The sequence below is a fragment of the Dioscorea cayenensis genome, chromosome 4 (genome assembly GCF_009730915.1).
Source record: "Dioscorea cayenensis subsp. rotundata cultivar TDr96_F1 chromosome 4, TDr96_F1_v2_PseudoChromosome.rev07_lg8_w22 25.fasta, whole genome shotgun sequence".
In the NCBI taxonomy this organism is placed as follows: domain Eukaryota; kingdom Viridiplantae; phylum Streptophyta; class Magnoliopsida; order Dioscoreales; family Dioscoreaceae; genus Dioscorea; species Dioscorea cayenensis.
The window spans coordinates 12698531-12719446 of record NC_052474.1 but is presented as its reverse complement, the minus strand read 5'-3'; the positions used below and the strand labels follow the sequence as shown (position 1 = coordinate 12719446).

The window sequence follows — 20916 nt, the reverse complement described above, 5'->3', positions numbered from 1 at the left end:
TAGTAACCAAAATACATGATGAACCCCCCATGGTTCACCTACATCCAGTGGCCTTGGCGTTCTAGTGTACCATCATACAAACAAGTATCTCAAACTCAACAAAAATAAGAAGTAAATGCATAAATGACACTCACTAGTCTGAATGATGATGATGATGAAGAATGGCGGCCGAATGATGATTTCTCTAACCGAAGGAAGGCCGAATGCTCCTCCTCCTTTGACGATGAAGCTCTCCCCTTGAAGTTTAAGCTCTTGATCTCTCCAAGCCTCAAGCCAAAACACTCCCATGAATGATGTCTTCATTCTCCTTTTCTCTCCCAAGTAATGGCTGCCAAGAGTCCTCCAAAAAGTTCCTCAAATGCCCTTTAAGATAACCTCATATACCCCCAACATCTCTCACAAATTGTCCTCTACATGGGTGGTGTATCGGCTCAATGAGGACCTCATTGAGGTGGTATACTGGCTCACTGAGGACCTCATTGAGCCCATTTGGGGTAGGCAAAGGTGCACAAAAGCTCTCAAACAGTAACTACACTGGCTCAATAAGCACCTCATTGAGCGAGTATGCTTTCAAACAACTCATCCTCTTCCACGGCTACAGTAATCATCCCGGGCTCCATCCCGGGCAGCATTGAGGCCATATACCCTGGTTCAATTTCTGACTTGAATACTCTCCAAGTACTACAGTGCAGCTACAGTGATTTAGCACATAATGGGCATCAATTCTTATAAAATTGTATCGTGCAAAGCAAATAACACACGATTAAGCACAAAATGGGCATCAATTCTTATAAAAATACATGCTAGAAATATGGAATACATATACTAAAATACGTACATTTAGACACTTATCAAATATCCCCACACCTAAGCATTTGCTTGTCCCCAAGCAAACACGTCATGAAAAACAAAGATAATGATAAGTGGCTAAATGTATTACCTCTGTCTTATATAAATGCAAGACTCTACAAGCATTGGAAAATGATATATAGATAATGATTTACAAACATTAAGCACAAAAGAAAGATCCTGTCTCATCTCTTATATGTCTGTGCCATGTGTGTGAATCTTGTATTTCATCTACCCTGACCTGGTCTAGCCTACTTACTTCAATCAGTACAGCTCTAGATGCTAATCACTCCCCATGCAAAGAGTACTAAGTCTTAAAATGCTAAGTGCTACTTCAATGAGCAAGTAAGATCCTTCTAAGTCCTGAACTTGAACTAAATCCCTTTTCTTCTCAAAGCCTCTAGTAGGTAGCCAAAAAAGATCACTAGGGTTTTTATTTTCATTTCATTTCATTTTTTTCTATTTTTTTTCAAGTCCGGCTAACATAGACTGCACAAAGAAATCTTTCTGGAGGGTGCACATGCTAGTTAGGCACAAAAGGCACCCAACTACTCGATTACAGTCTACATAGACGCATTCATGCCTCATTAGTCGAGCAATACTGACATAGACTCATTTTTCTTTTTCTCTTTCATTTTTTTCATATTTGTTTTTTCACATTCACACTAAATTATTTCCTTAGACTACTCTACATGCCACAAAACTAGAGCTAGCTCAACAAGACTTAGAAGTTCTTAAGAGTTCATTAAATGAAAGAACTTAATACTCTAAGACCAAATACTCAAAGTTGTGTGTTAAGTAATCAAGAGAGATAGAGTAGTCATGTTGGTTATTCCCAGGGCATCAACACAAGATTCAGTGCACAAGACAATACTAGAGGTGAAACATGATTCAATAGAGTACAACAACAAATATGTAACTCAAATCAATCATTAATCCATGCTATAATAGTCTTGCAATAATGAACAAGCCATCATGGGTAACACTAGCATGCAAACAATAACCCTAATACATACAATACACCCATCCCCACACCTAGTGTTGTACATTGTCCCCAATGTACACTAGCCATGAAAAACATAATAATATATGCAATGAAAACAATGGAGGAGGGTGGAATGAACTTCCCCAGTTTATTCTTGTGCACACGGTGAGATATGACCCAAACAAAAGTTGTTGCAAGCTTTTCATGTCGGGTCCGGCTTCCATTGAATGTGGAGAGGCTCACCAAGCTCCCTTAATGCCCTGCAAGGCATAAAGGGGCATCATCATTCCAAACAAAAATTAAGATTTCAAAAATAAATACTAGGGAGTAGTCGAAACACGTAAATACTAGATAAAGAGTAGTAAAGTTCTACACAAGGTTGGTAGGGCATCCCCTCCCCAACTTATTCAAACCAAACAAACACACCTGCATCAAAAGTAAAGTCGAAATAAGCAAACTGCAGAAATAAAAACAAGTGTCCATGCTCAGAAATGAAATATATCATCAAATGCGCTGCAGGTGGCGGGGGAATAGAGCAGGAAGCAGTAGTAGCCTTTGAGGATGATCCACGGGAGGAGATGACAAACTGCTAGAAATGCTCTATGAGCTGGCGCTGACCCTCTAAAACCTAGTAAATCTATCCTTACATCTCGTGCTGCTCATGACGAATAGCCTGAATGTCATCCTCCATAGTCTTTAATCTAGAGTCGAAGTCTAAAAGGAATGAAGTGCCACGAGGCCCCTGAGTGGGTGCTCCATCAGATTCAGACTCTGATTGACCGTTGTCATGCTGACTAGATTCTCCCGTGGTCAAGTGTGAAGCAAGTCTGCATGTGCCACTCTTCTTCTGTAACAAACCAATTGCTCGCAGGACAGGTGCTCCAAGAGGTGCCACCTCCCCGACCATAGTCATTCCTCAAGTACGGTCCAACAAATTCATGCCTTGAATCAATCTTGTGATGTAGGGCCCTGCAAAGATAGCTCCCAGACGAACAAACTGAGGCAGATGAATGAATGATTCAGTGACAAGATGCCCAAGATGGATAGGATACTCCTCAAGGATGGCGTACATGGTCAACAAGTCGGATTGTGTAACTACACTTGTGCTATCTTGCTGACCTCCAATAGAGCGGGTAATGAGAGGATGAATGTATCTATGGAGGGGGTCCACCATACGAGTAACCTTCCGCGTATTTGTGGTGGCACTTGGCGCTAAAGAATACCAATACTTGCTTGCACTCATGCCAGTGGATAATCAATGCGGGGCCGATTAAGCAATGAAGCGCTAATGAACTCATCATCATAAATTCCTATGTATTTCAGAAATTCCATGTGGTTCATTGCATGAATCTTCCCAAAAGCTTGGAATTTAATGGCATCCAGTCGCCGAATGAGAATACTCCTCTCATCTTGCCTCGCCTCAAATGTGCTCAACACTTCCAACGTAAGTTGGCGAAAATTACGTTGATCAATGGAGAATAATTCCATCCAACCATTGCAAGAAAATAAATCTCTTACTTGCTCATCCAACCCAAGTTCTCCAAGAACACTCCAATCAATATGCCGAAAAGTAGCAAATGGTTTAGTTTTTAAACTTTCATAACGGGTCTTGTGGAGAGAAGAAGAGAAGCGAGGTTCATCGGGGGTGTGAGATTTGTGCTTCGGCTGTTTAGAAGCGAGTTTCTTGATGTGTGGCATTCCTACATCAATAAAAATTCAAATAAGAATGAAAGGAATCCAAGAGAATGCATAATGTGGCATAAAAATGGATAAAACATGAAGAAATTGAAGTGAATAGGATCCATATAGGCAAACGAAGCCCGTATGGACACTATTTGCAAGAGCTTCCCCTCATCATGAATTCAAAAAATATTTGTACATAAATTCGAGATAATTCAAAGACATGATGTTCATACCACACAATACAAGCTAAAAGCTTGAAACAATCCACACAAAGGATCAAGAAAGCAAGAAGAAAAGAAAAGAAAAATTTCATCACAACAAGCTTCTTACCAACAAAAATTTGAAAACACTTGAGTGGAGTGTGAAGACAAACACTAGATCTACTACCCAAGGAGATGAGGAGATGATTTAGAACAATATTTAGTGAGGTTCGGCCATGGAGAGATAGATCATGGAAGGTAGGGCTCGGTTGGAGAAGAAGGAGAGTGAAGAGAGAGACAAGTTGGCAACATTCACATGAAAAATAAGAGTCCATACGGCCTCAATGAGCAGCTAATTGAGGCTGTATAAAGCAACCAAAAGTTTCTGAATTTTCTTGATGGCCTCAATGAGCAGCTCATTGAGGCCGTAACGCTTAGTTTAAATTTTCGGGATGGGCTTGACGGCCTCAATGAGCAGCTCATTAAGGCCGTATAGTTTAGTTAAAAGTTTCTGGATTTTTCTCACGGCCTCAATGAGCAGCTCATTGAGGTAGTAAAGCTCTAAAAACATGTTTTAAAGTCTTATTTGCTTCTCCAAATACATGTCCATGGTTACAAAATGTTCTAAGATCATCTCCACCATGAAATAATGGTTCAAAGTTTCGATCTAACACATGAAATGATAGCCCAAACAAGTGCAACTCAACAATAAAATCAGGCAAATAACCACATGGACAATGATCATGATAAACAAAATAATGAGAGCATGGACTTATTCAAATTAAAAACTATAAGAAAATATGAAAAATGACAAGAACATGAACACAAAGAACACACAAACATGAAAGTAAACCTCTGAATGCTTGGGTTGCCTGCCAAGAAGTGCTTGTTTAACATCACAAGCTTGATGTACCTTTTCACTTACCTTACGGGAGTTCAAATAATTATAAATTTCCCCCGGTCATCTTCAAATTATTGGTGTTTCTTCCCGGTAAATTCAAGGACATCAATGAGTAAACTTCACATTTTTCATGAGTGAAAATACGTGGAGATTATACCTTCTTTTCTTGAGGTGTTGGATGGGAGTGAATGATACCTTTCTTCTTCTTTCCCCGGACCTCCTTCCAAAATTTTTTCAACATTGAATCTTTCTTTTCTTTTTCTTTGGCAATAGTACACATAACCTTCTCCTTTGGTTTCTTCAAATTAGGACTTGAAAGAGGAGAGTGAGGTTCTTCTTGATCTTCATTTCCTAGCTCTCCTAAGTACTCATCCAATGGGTTTAATGATAGCACCTCTTGCACACAATCAGAAATTAAAAGTTCAGTTTCATCAACAAAATAAAGCAAGCCATCATGGTTTAAAGAGTGTTTCATGGCCGCTGGTAAAGTGTACACTGCTTCTTCCTCACCAACTCTTAATGTTAATTTTCCTCCTTTAAGATCAATTAGGGCACCGGAAGTAATGAGGAATGGCCGACCAAGAATCAACGGTGTCTCCACATCTTCATCAACATCCATGATAACAAAATCCACAGGAAACACAAATTTGTCCACCCGGACAATCACATCTTCTACAATCCCACGAGGCTTCCTTGTTGACCTATCCGCCAATTGTAAAATCATTCTCTTGGGTCTAAGTTCATCAAGACCAAGCTTCACATACATGGTATAGGGCATAACATTAATGCTTGCCCCCGAGTCTGCTAGTGCATTTTCTTGAACTCCACCCTCAAGTACACATGGAATTATGAAGCTTCCCGGATCTTTCAATTTTTGTGGGAGCTTCTTCTCCAAAATGGTCGACCAATTTCCCGTGAGTGCAACTGTGCCCTCTGCTTCTAATTTTCTCTTGTTTATTAGCAATTCCTTCAGAAACTTGGCATACTTGGGCATTTGAGTTAAAGCTTCCACAATCGGAATGTTTATTTGGAGTTGCTTGAAGATGTTGATAAATTTTCTGAATTGAGCATCCTCCTTATCTTGTTTCAATCTAGTCGGATAGGGAATTGGAGGTTTGTATTCAAACGTCTTTGATGTACCCTTTTTTGGACTTTCCTTATCTCCACTTTGCTTGTTTTTCTCGATAACTTTCTCCACTATGTTAGGGTCTTCCACTTCGGCTACCCTAGTCTCCTTGACACTTGGGTCAAATCCGATCCTTGTCTTAACATGTTTCCCGCTTCTAAGGACAATGACCTTCAAGTGCTCTGTTGGGTTCTCCTCACTGTTGCTAGGAAGACTGCCTGAAGGTCGCTCAGAATTTGCTTTAGCAAGCTGTCCAACTTGGTGCTCGAGGGACTGTACAGAAGATTGAAGGTTCCGCAAAATTGAGCCAATTTCATTGACCTGTCGGGCATATTGAGCAAGCTGAGCATTCACCTTACTGAACTGAGTATCCATACTTCTAGTTATGCTATTGAATCTTGATTCGGTGTCAATCATGAACTTGGCAAGTACATCTTCAGTAATGAACCTCTTCTTTAGCACTGGTTGTTGCATTTGGGTACCTTGTGGAGGTGGTGCAGCTTTTTGTTGTTGCCCTTGATTCCATGAAATGTTTGGGTGGTATTTCCACCTAGGATTATAAGTCGAGCTGTAAGGATTCCCTTGTGGACTTTATTCCCCAATATAATCAACATTCTCAATTGGGGTGACAGAGGAATTAGCAATAGGACATTGGGTGACTACATGCCCTTCACCACAAGTGCTACAACTCATCACCGACTCTGACTTCGAGCTACTACCGATGAGAATGTCTAGCTTTCGAGATAACACATCAACCTTTGCGGCAAAAGCATCATTAGCATTGACTTCATAAATTTAGGCCCCTTTTTGTGGTGCACCTCCTGAGGCCCAATGAGACTCATTGCTTGCAATTGATTCAAGGAGTTGCTCGGCCTCATCGAGGTACTTTTTACTAAGAGATCCACCCGCTGCGGCATCAATTAATTGATGAGTTGCATAATTCAACCCGTTACAGATGATCTGAACCCGCATCCAAGAAGCAAAGCCATGATGGGGGCATCTTTGTAGGAGGTCTTCAAATCTCTCATAAGCTTCAAATAATGTCTCCGACTCTCCTTGTTTGAATGCCGAAATTTCTTGCCATAGCTTCGCCACTTTGCTAGGAGGAAAGTACCTTCCCAAAAATTTTTCCACCAAATATTTCCATGGTTTGATCGACCCCGGCGGTAAGGATATGAGCCACCAGTATCTCCATCTCTCAAACTGAAAGGGAATAATCGTTGCCAGATCGTATTGTCAGTTACCCCGTTTATCTTGAAGGTAGAACAGATTTGAAGGAAACGGGAAAGATGATCATGGGCATCTTCATTTGCAAGAACATTAAATTGGACTAAATTTTGGACCATGCAGATGGTGCTTGCCTTGATCTCAAAATTATTTGTGGCGATGGATGGCGCTTGCACACTAAATTCTTCGCCCGTAAATTGTGGCCTGTCATATTAGGATAAAGTACGTCTTTCTTCAGCCATGTTTACAGATTCTGCATCTTCAACTTTGATGTTTCTTTCACTAGTGCTTTCACCCACTTCTCAAAGTCTCAGATGCAAGGTTCTCTCAATTTCACTGTCTTGTGCCACTAAATTTGATGGATTTGCTCGTGTCTTGCACAGTACCTTGCAAAGTCAATAAAGATAAATAAAGTTAAGCTCAAAAAGAAATAAGACATAGGAAAAGAAGAAATAAAAAAGAAAAGAAAAATGGTTAGAGCAATAAGCTAGAAGTTTCCTAGAGTTCCTTAAGTTCCCCGGCAACGGCGCCAAAAACTTGGTTGTCGCCCGCAAGTGTACGGGGTCGTCAAGTAATACCTTGAGCGAGGGCCCAAAGATCGTATTCCATGGGGCTAAGGAGCTCCTATTACTCATCATCACCTATTATCTAACCTTGCAACTTGAGCATGGTATACTACTCTAATACATGCAAGAATGTAAATAGAGCACAAGTATAACAATTTCAAGGCAAGCAAGGAGATCACAAAAGCAATGATAATAAAAATAGGACTAGGGATGAGGATCCCCATGAGGGGTCATCATGATGCATGTGTCACACCCACACCTTCTACCGAGGTAAATGTGGCACCCATTAGTTAAAAATCCATTTTAATTGGAAACCTGACACCCCTCAGAAACCAAATTAGACTTACAAATCACAATTTACAACTTTACACCAACTACAGGATTCAAATACATAAATACAACAAATATAATTACTCAAATTTGTGGGTACGACCACTACAAGATCACGACAATAACAAATAGAAAGAAAGGTATATGACCCACTGTAATCTTGGACTCAACCCTGACTTGCTCTATAGTCAAACAGTGATCTACTCGGGTCCTGCTCCTGCAACTACAACACATTCAGTTAGCCGGTAGTGGCTTAATAATTTCAAATACTTAAATACAGTGTATATAAAGCATATAGATATCAATCTCTCAAATAATTTTCCCAACTTTCACAAATACCCGAATTCTAGCAAAATACAAGTTTTAATGAGCTTTTTGAAAACATGAATTCATCACAAATCAACATCAAACCAATTTTCCAAGAAAATCCAAATTGTTGTGAGAGACTGCTCTCCTAAGAGCGGCAGCTGGGCTTCGCCCCCTCATCACAACCCAAAATAGCTAGTGATGTAAAAACCGTCGTCAAATCCACAGCCTGAAAACTCTCCCCGACTTAGCCACCGTCGCAACTAGGTTGGAAGCCGCCAAGGTCTTCGCACCCTTGACGTTGGCCCATCGGTCGCGTGTGGTGACTCCAGGATCCCGATGTATAATCCAATCAGGGCTCTACGCTCCCACCTAATCTGGAAAAATAAACACTCAGGTCCACCACGCCACCTCTAAAGACTGGCCTGTAGGGACCCACTGCTGCAATAGTCAGCATTAGCCCCCATCACCATCCAAACCAACATGTAGATGTAGCAATAATACAAACTGTATAAATCATATCACAGGGTCCTTATCCAGGACAAACATTCACAGTACAATACATGCATAATACCAGGAAAACCCAAATCCAGGATACAATTCCTATACTAGGAATGAAAACCAGTTCCATAAATATTTTCGGTAAAACATTTTAATACGTGCACATGATTTCACAAATCATTCCATATCAAAGCATATCTAACCGTCCAAAAATAATTACATTAACCGAATAATTAAATCTCATATACATGTATTTTCACTATTTGCAAATAGATATAATTATACAAAACTAATGTATCAATATGATTGTCATGAACATCAACGGCAAATAAATAATAATAAATATATTTCAACATTATACGCAATTAGACATAATAAGATGAAATAGTTAAACCATTATTTCCAAAATACTAGCTTTTAAATAATTATTTCAAAATAATAATAATTAATCAATTATTTAAAATAATAGCCACTACCAACTCACCTGGTCTCCCTTGGGTTCCTTGCTAGACCTGGAACTCCCTCCCAAGACTAAACAACACCTAACAATATAACATAATAAAAATAAATATAAATATCACAATTAAACCAAAAAGAAAATACAATAAACCAATATCTGACTACTCCAATCGGTTAAAACACAACTTTGCATAGTTAAACTGGTCTCCAATTGCATTTAAATGAACCCAATTTAGGCTATACCATTCTGAACCAACCTCAATTCCACTGAACCAAGCTCAAATTCACTAAACCAAACTCAATTTCATTGAACCAACCTCAATCTAACCAACCAGCCTTGAACCAACTCCAATTCTTGTACAAAATCTGTTGAACCAGTTTGGTTCAACCGAACCCAAATTTTTCTTGAATTGGTTCAGCCCAACATCCAAACCAAGCCCAAATCAGTCTTAACCCACTCAATTTAACCAAACAATTCAAGTCCAACCACACACAACTTGATTTGATCAAACTTAGACCAACATCAATTCAATTGAACCCAACCACTCCAATTCTCATCCAAACCCAACTCCAATCCATTTAATGAACTTGATTAAATCAAATCAAATTCTCTTCACTTGATTTGATCAAGCCCACTCAACCAAATTAAACCCAACTCAATCAATTCAATTCCAACTTGGTTTGATCCAATCAAATCAATTTGGCTAAAACCAACCAATTCCAATCCAACCATCATCATTAACATCTTAATCATCATCATCAACAACTTAATTAACTAAACTAAACCCTAATCTCAGTGCTACAGTAATGCTACGCTAGATTCAACTCAAATACAATGGTTTTTCCAAAGGAATTTGAAGCAAAAATCATCCACAGCAATCTAACATGGTTATAACATTCAAATCTAAGCCAAACCTCACAAAAACATACTAAAACTCTAGCTTGGTTGCTCAAGCTTTTTAACTAGACATTATACATCATTTCAACAACTAACTTTTACCAAACACTCCGCCGAGCTCCCTCCGATGATCTCCAAGTCCTCCACCTCATATATCCAATTTTTCCCCTTTTTATTTCTTCTTTTATCTCTCTCTCTCTCTCTCTAGTTATTGTAGCAAATGAAGGAGAAGAAGAAGATGAACAAACCATCAAAATCTAGATTTTTCTAACTTATGTTTTCAGTCGAAATTCTCTTTTAGTCGCCTAGTAATATGATTTCTTACAAAAAGGTGCCTGGAAAGTTCATCAATGGTCCTTGAATCATGAAATAGTATTTCCAAAAGATCCTTACAAACTCTCCAACAGTCCCTGAATTATAACACAATATGCCGCCTTACCTTTCAGTCCTTGGTTTCCATAAACATTTCATATCAATCGTTTTTCTATTACTCTTTAACCCAAAATCTTTTATAAAATTTCACATTTAGGTCCTTATTCTTTCCACTTGGTGTTTCTCAACAAGATTACTCCGTAGAAAAATCTTACTGTAACTGTAGTAATACCCTGAATATATTTTCCAACAGTTATCTACAGGTTCAGGGTATTACAGTGTGGATGCATAAGAATAAAATAGCAAAGGTGATTTAGACCGACGGACCTCAACAATAGTTCAACACCAATTTCTCGGCGGTTAAACCCTAATCCCGTACAAATGATGACAAGGATCTCTCCTTAATCATATCCCTACGATTGCATTAAGTGAATAGAGATCACGCAACAAAGATACACTTAACCTAAGTTTATTGTCATGGTTCTGAGGGGCTACCTACATCCAATTTCTCGGTATGTTGGTCAAAGATTACCCTTTTTAGCTCATTAACGATCTAGTACACGTGAGTAGGTCACGTCTATGTGTACAACTCAAACAAGAACTAAGGATTTCTTCACATAATAGTTCTAGTCATGAAACACAATAAACCAAACCATAAATTACACCAATGCATTCCAAATATAAGTGTAGTAACCTAAATACATGATGACCCCCAAGGTTCACCTACATCCAGTGCCCTTGGGGTCTAGTCTGCCATCATACAAACAAGTATTTCAAACTCAACAAAAATAAGAAGTAAATGGGTAAATGACACTCCCTAGTCCGAATGATGATGAGGATGAAGAATACCAGCTGAATGACGATTCCTCTAACCCAAGGAAGGCAGAATGCTCCTCCTCTTTTGATGATGAAACTCTCCCATTGAAGTTCAAGCTCTTGATCTCTCCAAGCCTCAAGCCAAAACACTCCCAAGATTGATGTCTTCATTCTCCTTTTCTCTCCTAAGTAATGACTACCAAGAGTCCTCCAAAATGTTCCTCAAATGGCCTTCAAGATACCCTCATACACTCCCCAACATCTCTCACAAAGTGGCCTCTACATGGGTGGTATACTGACTCAATGAGGACCTTATTGAGGTGGTATACTGGCTCAATGAGGACCTCATCGAGCCTGTTTGGGGTAGGCAAAGGTGCACAAAAGCTCTCAAACAGTAACTACACGGGCTCAATGAGCACCTCATTGAGCGAGTATGCCTTCAAAAAACACATCCTCTTCCATGGCTACAGTAATCAACCCGGGTAGCATTGAGGACGTATACCCTCGTTCAATTTTTGACTTGAAAACTCTGCAGGTGCTAGAGTGGCAGCTACAGTGATTTTGGTACATGGCCGACTCTACGGTACCACTGCTATAGTATTCCGGCTACAGCAATTTGTTACAGTGAATGTTCTACATTACCGCTACCTGGTTTTCTTATCTTTTTTGCCCAAATTGTATCTTCGTGTCCTCCGTGGCATTTCTGTGCCGTACAAAGCAAATAACACACGATTAAGCATAGAACGGGCATCAATTCTTATAAAAATACATGCTAGAAGTATGGAATACATATACTAAAATATGTACATTTATACACTTATCAATATTTCCTTCCCAGAAAATCCGTGAAATTTAGGAATGAAATATCTTCATTTGTGCAAACCGAATTGGAGTCTTTATTTGAGACATGTTAGGTTCAAGGACTTCCCGCAGAAATGTCCTCAACATGGGTTTCAAGAGTGGCTGATCATTCAGACTTTCTATAGTGGGTTGAACCCAAGCATAAAACAGTTACTTGATGCTGCAGCAGGAGGTACCTTAGGGACCAAGACCCCTAAAGAAGCCCAACATCTCATCGAAGAAATAGCTATGAACAGTTATCAGTGGAACACAAGGACCAAAAGATGGTAGCCGGACTTTATGAGATTAATGCAGTTACCTTATTGGCGGCCCAAGTTGAGTAATTGAGCAAGAAGTTAGACACTATAACTTCTCCTAGAGTGGCGGCCATGACGAGTTGCACTGGGTGTGGTGGGGGACATGCTCCATCTGATTGCCCGATTCCTATTAGTGGTACATCCTCAGTGGAACAAGTTGACTTTGTAGGTAATGCAATGAGGGATCAAGGAAATCCGTATAGCAATACCTATAATCCGAATTGGAGGAATCACTGATAACGTCCCTTGCTTGTGACCTGCAAGTGTAAGGGTTTGTCCAGTAATAAATCCCAGCTTAGAGAGGTATCGTATCCACAAGGAGTAGGGAGTAAAAATACTTAAATTGCTACTTAACCACATTAAAGTGAACAATGATAGTGTCGATAAAATGTAATGTGAACAGAGATGAAAGAAACAAGAATGAGACATGTAAGTAAGTGAGAGGTAAAGTAATCGATAGAAGTGGGATACTCGGACAATGCTCCCCCTAGGATTAATGTTTCAAGTGCTAGACCCACTATTATACTTCTTAATCAATGCTCAGTGAGTCATGGAATTCCTTAAGCACATGGTCCCAAATCTAAGGTCAACCGTGACTAACTCTATACTATGTCCCGGCAGAGAAATCGCTCAGTCTCAACATCTCACACTGTGTAAAGTTGCATAAAGTTCAAGGGAATCCAAGCCATAAACCCTCTTCTTATATATAGACCTAACCCTTTGGTCCAAGTGAAACACCCTTAGTCGCATCTAAGCCCCAGACACTAGAGTCCCTTCAACGCTTCACTCTGTTGCATGCGCAACTAAGCCCAAGTGGAGTTCATCCTCTAGAACTTCACTCTATTTTGACCGCCATGAACTCAAGGAAATGGAGGTAGGATAAATCACAACGGAGGGGAGAGGGGATGCTCCGCTACCCCTCGACTCACCCTCTCATCCCTCTCCAATCAAGCAATATGTAACCCTCGTAGTATGTCACTCATCTATAATGATTATCACGATGGACTCTCAACCCTAGTGTCACTCTAACGGAGAAATCATTCAACAATCACTTAAGATTGGAACACAATTGAAACATCAATTAAGGAAAGCATAATAAAAGTTCAATGAAACAATAACATCATAGGGTTTACAGAATCCAAGTACTCACTAGGAAGTTTAGCTCTCCATGGAGCACAATACAATCAACAATGAAATCGAAAGTAAAAACAAGTGTTCCATAAGAAAACCCCCTCGGTAGTTGTGTCGATGGTCTTGTGGAATAGCCAAGTCTTCTCCAAAGGTCCCCTTGTCCTGCCTAGGGCACACTTCGCCGGATCGGTGCCGACAAAAGCTTCCCAATAACCTTCCACCAAGTAGAACACAGTGTTGAATCCTCAGAACTACTCCGAAGACTTTCCAAAAGCCTCTCTAAACCCTGGCCGACGGCCTCTAAAAAGATGGATGAAAATTGGAGAAAAGGGGAAAAGAAGATCCCAAAAATCAAGCTGTATCGCGGCTTAAATAGAGCTGGAATTAGGAATCCACATGCCCCTGTGGATTTTTCCCACGGGCTTGTTTAAGTTCCACATGGGCGTAGGGAATTTTCACACGGGCATGGGGAATTTCCACACGCTCGTGTTGATTCTCTGGAAATCTCGTTTTTCGGCCTGTCGTGAACGAGTAACTACTACGATGACTTTGCATGAGTGCCACCTTCTGATGCTCAGCCAAAAACACTCCCAATTTCATGCTTTTCATCTAGGCAACATAATTGGGTACACGTTTATGGCGTAGATCGGATGTCTTCTTCAATCAAAAGCTTCATTGGCAGAGGTCTTGTTATCAATACACAAGTCGGGATACGCAAATGTGACTGCCTTTGTGCCTCTCCAACTCATTGTAGTGACTTGAATTCATGGAGGTTGGAACACATTCATGTATCTTGGAGTCTCACTTGTGTCTTCGTGTTTAGTCCTTACAAGATTCTACCAAATAATGTGTTTACGATCTACTTTTGGCTTCTTTTCTCAATACTTAGCTTCACAACCCTACATGCACAAAAGAACACAAATACACATGTATTAGTGCTTAAACCTACTAAAAGTATGCTCAACATAAGGAAAGAACACTTCGCATTCTTATCACACAAGCACTTATTAAACTCCCCCACACTTAAGCTTTTGCCTGTCACCAAGCAAAAATAACACATTGAAGCATAAAAGAAGGAAATATTGAATGTGCTCAACCTTGGGTTCACCAAAGCATGCAAGGAGAGAATTCTACAAGTAAGGGGAATTTTAATACTAAATACTGAAAATCAATGTTCTAGCTAAAAACTCGAAAAAAAAGGACAACAAACCCGAAATCGTGTAAGTGTGTGTAACCTCACTCAATTCAACCCAAAGTATACTCCTCAAAATTCTAAGTATAAGGACTTATTTATCTATAAGACATAACAAAATAAAAAGATGGTAGTAGTTTCACACATCTTCTAAGGTAGTATTTTCCCAAGCGGCCGCTAAGGTGGCTTTCATACTTTCGAGGTGGTAGTTCTTTCTACCGGGGTGGTAGCTTTCACTCATCCCATGAGATAGCTCTTCCTCTCATTAGGGCATAACTAGTATCCGACTTATGACAGTAGCTTCATACTTCATAGGTGGTAGCTCTTTCTAGCCAAAATGCACAACTAAATTCTTTATTTTCTTTTTCCATTTTTTTGGTTTTTAGCAAAATAACACAAGAAACAAAACTAATTAGTCCCTTAAACATCGAACTTGAGTTTTAAAAAGAGTTTCAAGAGTGAGTAGTGCGAAAAGTATCAATCGGGCAAAAATTCCTAGAACTTCAAGAACAAACTAGAGAAAGAAAACATTCAATGTTAAAATTCTCCTAAACTTGAGAATATAATCATTACAACTAAGGTGAACCACCATTGGCTACGTGAACATGTATGTCAATCAAAATTTATATAAAGGACATGTGCAATGTGAACTACCCCACACACTTAAGATGTACATTGTCCTCAATGTACCATGCAAGCACAATAGAAAATAAATCAATCAAGCATAAATGTGGGAGTGGCAATTGAAATAATACTCCCCTGACTCCTACTGTTGCATTTGATGGAGCTAAATCCTTAGGAGTAAAGTTCCAACGGGTTGTGCAGCACACACACGCCCCACATTGGCCATGTCAATGACTAGTTCTCATTTCCCATACTGACAAAACCATCTGCATGCATACACAAGGGGGTTTAGTGAAGCTCAATTAAAACGAAAACAACTCGAGTATATATAAAAGATAAAGCAATGAAATACAACTGGAGACAACAAAATGAAAATAAAAGATAAACTCAGAAGGAGAATCCTTTCTGAGTGTATAAGTCTATAATAAAATGCATAAGGTAAAGAAAAAAATGTATCAAGTGTCGGTGTCATCCGGTGTCGGCTCTGCTACTGCCACTGGATAGTCGAAAGGTCCCTATGGATCAGGTGATCGTTAGGCTGGTGGGACTGGAGGGGTTTTCGGTTTCTTGATGGAAGGCGAGGACGCATGTCGCTCTAATAGATGCATTACGGTGTCAAGACGCGCCATCATCCTCACGTACTGTGCCACCTGTACAGCCCAGACCTCCACGATTTTGGTCCGAAGCTCACCCACAGCACTCTCGAGCCTCTTAGATTGATCATGGGCTTGAGAAGGAGTAAAAATATGTATCAGGTGCCAGAGTGTCTCCTATGCTGTAAGGAGTGCTCCAGTCTCCATCGGTGCACACCGAGGTTCGGGTACCTGTCGTGAACCCTCTTTGCATCCCTTCCATCCTCAGCAGTCTCTAGGGTAGCCGTAGCCAGAATGTATGCTCTAGGTCCAACTCTACGCAATAATCCTATCATCCTAATTGTATCAAGTCCAAGAGGAGAGGGAACAACCGCATTTTCGCCATCTCAGATAGCGTCCAGAAAACCCACACCCAGGATGAGTATTGTGATGTAGGGGCCAGCGAATAAAACTCCAACTCTCGCAAACTGGCCCTGGTGCCTCAAGAAGTCTGCCACTATATACTCTAGGTGAATCGGCTTATTCCGAACCATGGAATATAAATAGAGTAAGTCCTGCTGGCTCAAAATAGCTATGTTGTCACCTCGGCTAGTCATAGACTGACACGTCCAAATATGTGCATACACCGCGAGTGCACGGGTGTCAAAGTAATAATCCCAGATAAGTGGGTATCATATCCACAGAGATTAAGGAATAAAAACACTTAAATTGTTTCTTAATTAATGTGGAAGATGAATAGCGATATACGTGACAAGATTCAATTCTCAAGAGTAAAAACAACAAGAAAGAGAGCACAAGTAAAGGAGAAGGTAAGGCAATCGATAATGATGGGGTAACCAGGTATTGTTCCGCCTAGGATAATCGTTTCAAGTGGAAGAGACCTCTATTATGCTTCCCAATTAATACAATAGTGAGTTGTGGAAATCCTTAATTGCATAGTCCCAAATCTAAGGTCAACCATGCCAAACTCTATACATGTCCCAGAGGAGAAATCGAACAGTCTCAACACCTCACACTCGTATAGAATTGTTATGAGCTTTAGGGACTCCAAATGATAAATCCTATTCCTATGTATAGACCTAACCCTTTGGTCTAGGTGAAAGATCCCTAGCCACAATTAATCCCTAAATGCTAAAATCACTTCAACGCTTCACTCCATTGCACTTGCAACTAAGGCCCAGTGGAAGGTCATCCCTTAGCCCATTCACTCTACTATGACCGCAAAGAACTCTTGGAACATGGAGGTAGGATAGATCACACCAGAGGGGAAAGGGGACGCTCCACTAACTCTCGACTCACCCTCTCAACCCTCTCCAATCTAGCCTTATCTAATTCTCACGGTGTGTCACTCACTCACAAGAGTTACCAAGAAGAACTCTTAACCCTAGTGTCACTCTAGGCGAGTATTCATACAATCAAGCATACAAGATTGGAACTCACAATAAACATCAATTATTTGAAAGCATAATAAAGAGATTCAACAAAACGAATACATCCTAGGGTTCACAAATACCCAACTACCCACTAGGGGTTTAGCTCTTCATGGAGCTAGATACAATCAATGAAATCGAATGTAAAAACAACACATCCATAGAAAACCCCCTCGTTAGTCGTGGCGATGGTCTTGTGGAGAGTCCTCTACTCGTCGTAAGGGTCCCTTTGTCCGGCCTAGGATACACCTTGCCGGATCGGTGCTGACGAAAGCTCTCCCACTAACATTCTTCCAAATGATGCGCAATGTTGGAGCCATAGAACCTCTCTAAAGCCCTAGCCAATACCTCTGAAAACCCTAGCCACAGCCCTCTCTCAAGTTGGGGAAAAGATGGAGAAAAGAATGCTGAAATCGCAGCTGAAATCAGTTTTTAAAGGGCTAGAATCGGAAATTTCCACTCACCCATGTGGATTCTCTGTTTTACTGTTTTCTCGGCCGACTGTAAACAGTGCTAGTACGGTATTCTTGCTATATTTTTTCTATAGTACCCTACTACAATACTGGCCCGAAATACTCCTGAATCCATGCTTTTATCGAGTTAACGCAAAACGACACATGATTACGCCGTGGATTGCTTTGCTTCTTAAAGAATGGATATGTTGGTGGAGATCTTGTTCTATATGCACAAGTCGGAATGGTTGAACGTAACTGCCCTTGTGCCCCTCCAAATGGTTATACTAACTTGAATACGAGGAGGTTGGCACACATTCCCACATCTCGAACCCGACCTGTGTCTTCGCATTTGAACCTTAGCAAGATTTCCTCCAAATTGGTGCATTTACGACCCACATTGGCTTCTTTCTTTCATATTCAGTCTCACAACCCTACCTGCATAAAAGTAACATAACTATACACATATTAGCGTTAAAACCCGAGAAAAGTAATGCACAAACACAAGGAAAGAGCACTTCGTATTCTTATCGCACAAGCACTTATAAAACTCCCCCACACTTAAGATTTTGCTTGTCCTCAAGCAAAAATTAAAACATTAAAGCACAGACGAAGGAAATATTGGAAGTGCTTGGCCTTAGGTTCACCAAAGCATACAAAGAGTGCATTCTATAAGTGTGTGAACTCACTCAAGTTGACCCAAAGTATATTCCTCAAAGTTCTACATATATGGGACTTATTTATCTACAAAAGGTAAAAAAAATTCAAAAAGGGTAGTAGCTTCACACATCCTCTAAGGTAGCCCTTTCCAAAGCAGCCGCTAAGATGGCTTTCACACTTTTTAGGTGGTAGCTCTTTCCACCGGGGGTAGCTTTCACACATCCCATGAGATAGCTCTTTCTCTTATTATGGCATAACTAGTATCTGACTTATGAGAGTAGATTCATACATCATAGGTGGTAGCACTTTCCACCCAATAAGCACAACTAAACAACAAAACTATTTTGTTCTTTCTTTTCATTTTTTCATCATTTGTTTTTTTTATAACTAACACAAGAAACAACTAAAACTAGTCCCTTATACATCAAACATGAGTTTCCAAAAAGGTTCAAAGGGTGAGTAGTGCAATAAGTGTCAATCGGGCAAAAATTCCTAGAAATTCAAGCGAAAACTAGAGCATGAAAACATTCAATATTAAAATTTTTCCTAAACTCAAAAATACAATCAATGCAACTAAGGTGAACTGCCATTGTCTATGTGAGCATGTATATCAATCAAAACTAGTACAAAAGAGATGCATGCGCTATGAAACTCCCCCCCCCACACACACACACACTTAAATTGTACATTGTCCCCAATGTACACATGCAAGCTCATTCATAATGTAACTCAATTAGATTCAGATATGGGAGAAACAATCGAAATAATACCCCCCTGACTTCTAGTGTTGCATTTGATGGAGCTAAGTCCTTGGGAGTGTTGTTCCAACGGGTCGTGAAGCTCACACGGCCAAGTGCCGAAACACCTTGGCCGTGCCCATGACAAAGTCTCAATTCCCATGATGATAAGACCATCTGCATGCATACACGAGGGGGTTCAGTGAACTCAATAAAAACAAAAGTAACTCGAGTATATAAAAGATAAGACAATGAATACAACTCGAGATACAAAATTAAAATAAACTCAGAAGGAGAGTCCTTTATGAGTATACAAGTCGAAAATAAAATGCGAAAATAAAAGACGAGGAAAATAAAATCAAGTGTCGATGTCGCACTCTAGATCCTCTTCTGCTGCTGATGCTAGATCAAAGTGTGCTGGTGGAGGTGGTGAAGAAGATTCTGGCGGAGCTGAGGACGCGGGAGGAGTCCTCGGCTGCAGGACAAATGACGAGCCGACGTCTGGCTCTAAGATATGCTGTAAGGTGTCAAAATGTGCCATGAACTCCGTATACTGTGCAGCCTGCGTAGCCCTAATATTGGCAATCCCTGCTCCGGTCTCCGCTACCTCTGCCCGTATCTTCCCCACAGCGCTCTCGAGCCTCTCAATGCGATCCTGGGATCAAGATGGTGAAAACATGCGCACGGGGGGTGGGTCCTTTGTCATCGGAGATGCCGTCTCTGTCTGATCTCTCTCAAGCTATGACTCTAAAGCTAGTTGAGACCGCTCTTCGGTGGTTTCAGTGGATACAAGAGGCTCCGGTGTGGACATATTCAACACATAAACCACCCGGGTGTTTCCTGATCATACCCATGAGTCTCATTGTTGCTAGCCCTAGGGGTGCTAGTACTATTGTTTTCTCGGCCCCTCTGATCATGTCTCGCAAACCCATCCCCAAGATGAGTCTAGTAATGTATGGGCTCCGAAAATGACACCAAGCCTAGGATACTGTCCCTAGTGCTTCAGATATTCCCCTAAGATGTGTCCCAAATGAATCGGCTGATTTTGTACCATAGAGTATAAATATAAAAGTTCTTGTTTACTTAGGACTCCTGTACTATCACCACGACCATTCACTGACCTACTCAAGATGACATGAAGACATCTATAACTAGGTCGAGAAAGGCATGAAGCCTTAGACACTCCTGGTTCATATCGTCCCTTAACACACAGTATTTTATATGCTCTCTGGGGCCTTAGGCCTCTTGAGATGTCAACTGGTAGATCCTCATACTCCTCCGTCTCAGTAAACCCCTCGTCATATAAACCAAGCGTAATGGAGAACTGCGTAACGCTCATACTGTGATGCCTCCCAAAAGCTCTGAACTGAATGGCGTCGACACCATCGAAATGAGCATAAGAATGGTCAAACTCAAATGATGTGAGCACCTCTAATATGAGTAGGCGGATAGCAAGGTCACGAATAATCAGAAATTTACACCAACTATCCACTAAAAGTAACTCCTCGACCTCATCAGCCTTGTCATGTGCTAACTGTACCTCCCTAAGGGAGGTCACATCCGGGATTCACGTCTGACCGAACTTAAGCTTCGCTAGTCATTCAAATCGAGCTCGATATTTGGGAAGCATAAATTCCATGCTTTCTGGTTCAAGAGTAGGCTCTCTAGGACGCTTACCAGCTGCCTTCTTTGATCTGGGACCCATACCTGCATGTATTGGA

At 40.5% G+C, this 20916-nt stretch overlaps 2 non-coding genes across 2 annotated transcripts; one reads left to right on the top strand and one right to left on the bottom strand.

Annotated features, from left to right (window-relative positions):
* The first annotated feature begins 6726 nt into the window (after nucleotides 1-6726).
* LOC120259733 lies at nucleotides 6727-6833 on the top strand. Its single transcript, XR_005536287.1, has one exon. It is a non-coding gene; the product is annotated as a small nucleolar RNA R71 (small nucleolar RNA).
* A 5234-nt stretch (nucleotides 6834-12067) lies between these two features.
* LOC120259717 lies at nucleotides 12068-12172 on the bottom strand. The gene has a single exon (XR_005536272.1). It is a non-coding gene; the product is annotated as a small nucleolar RNA R71 (small nucleolar RNA).
* Nucleotides 12173-20916: the final 8744 nt, after the last annotated feature.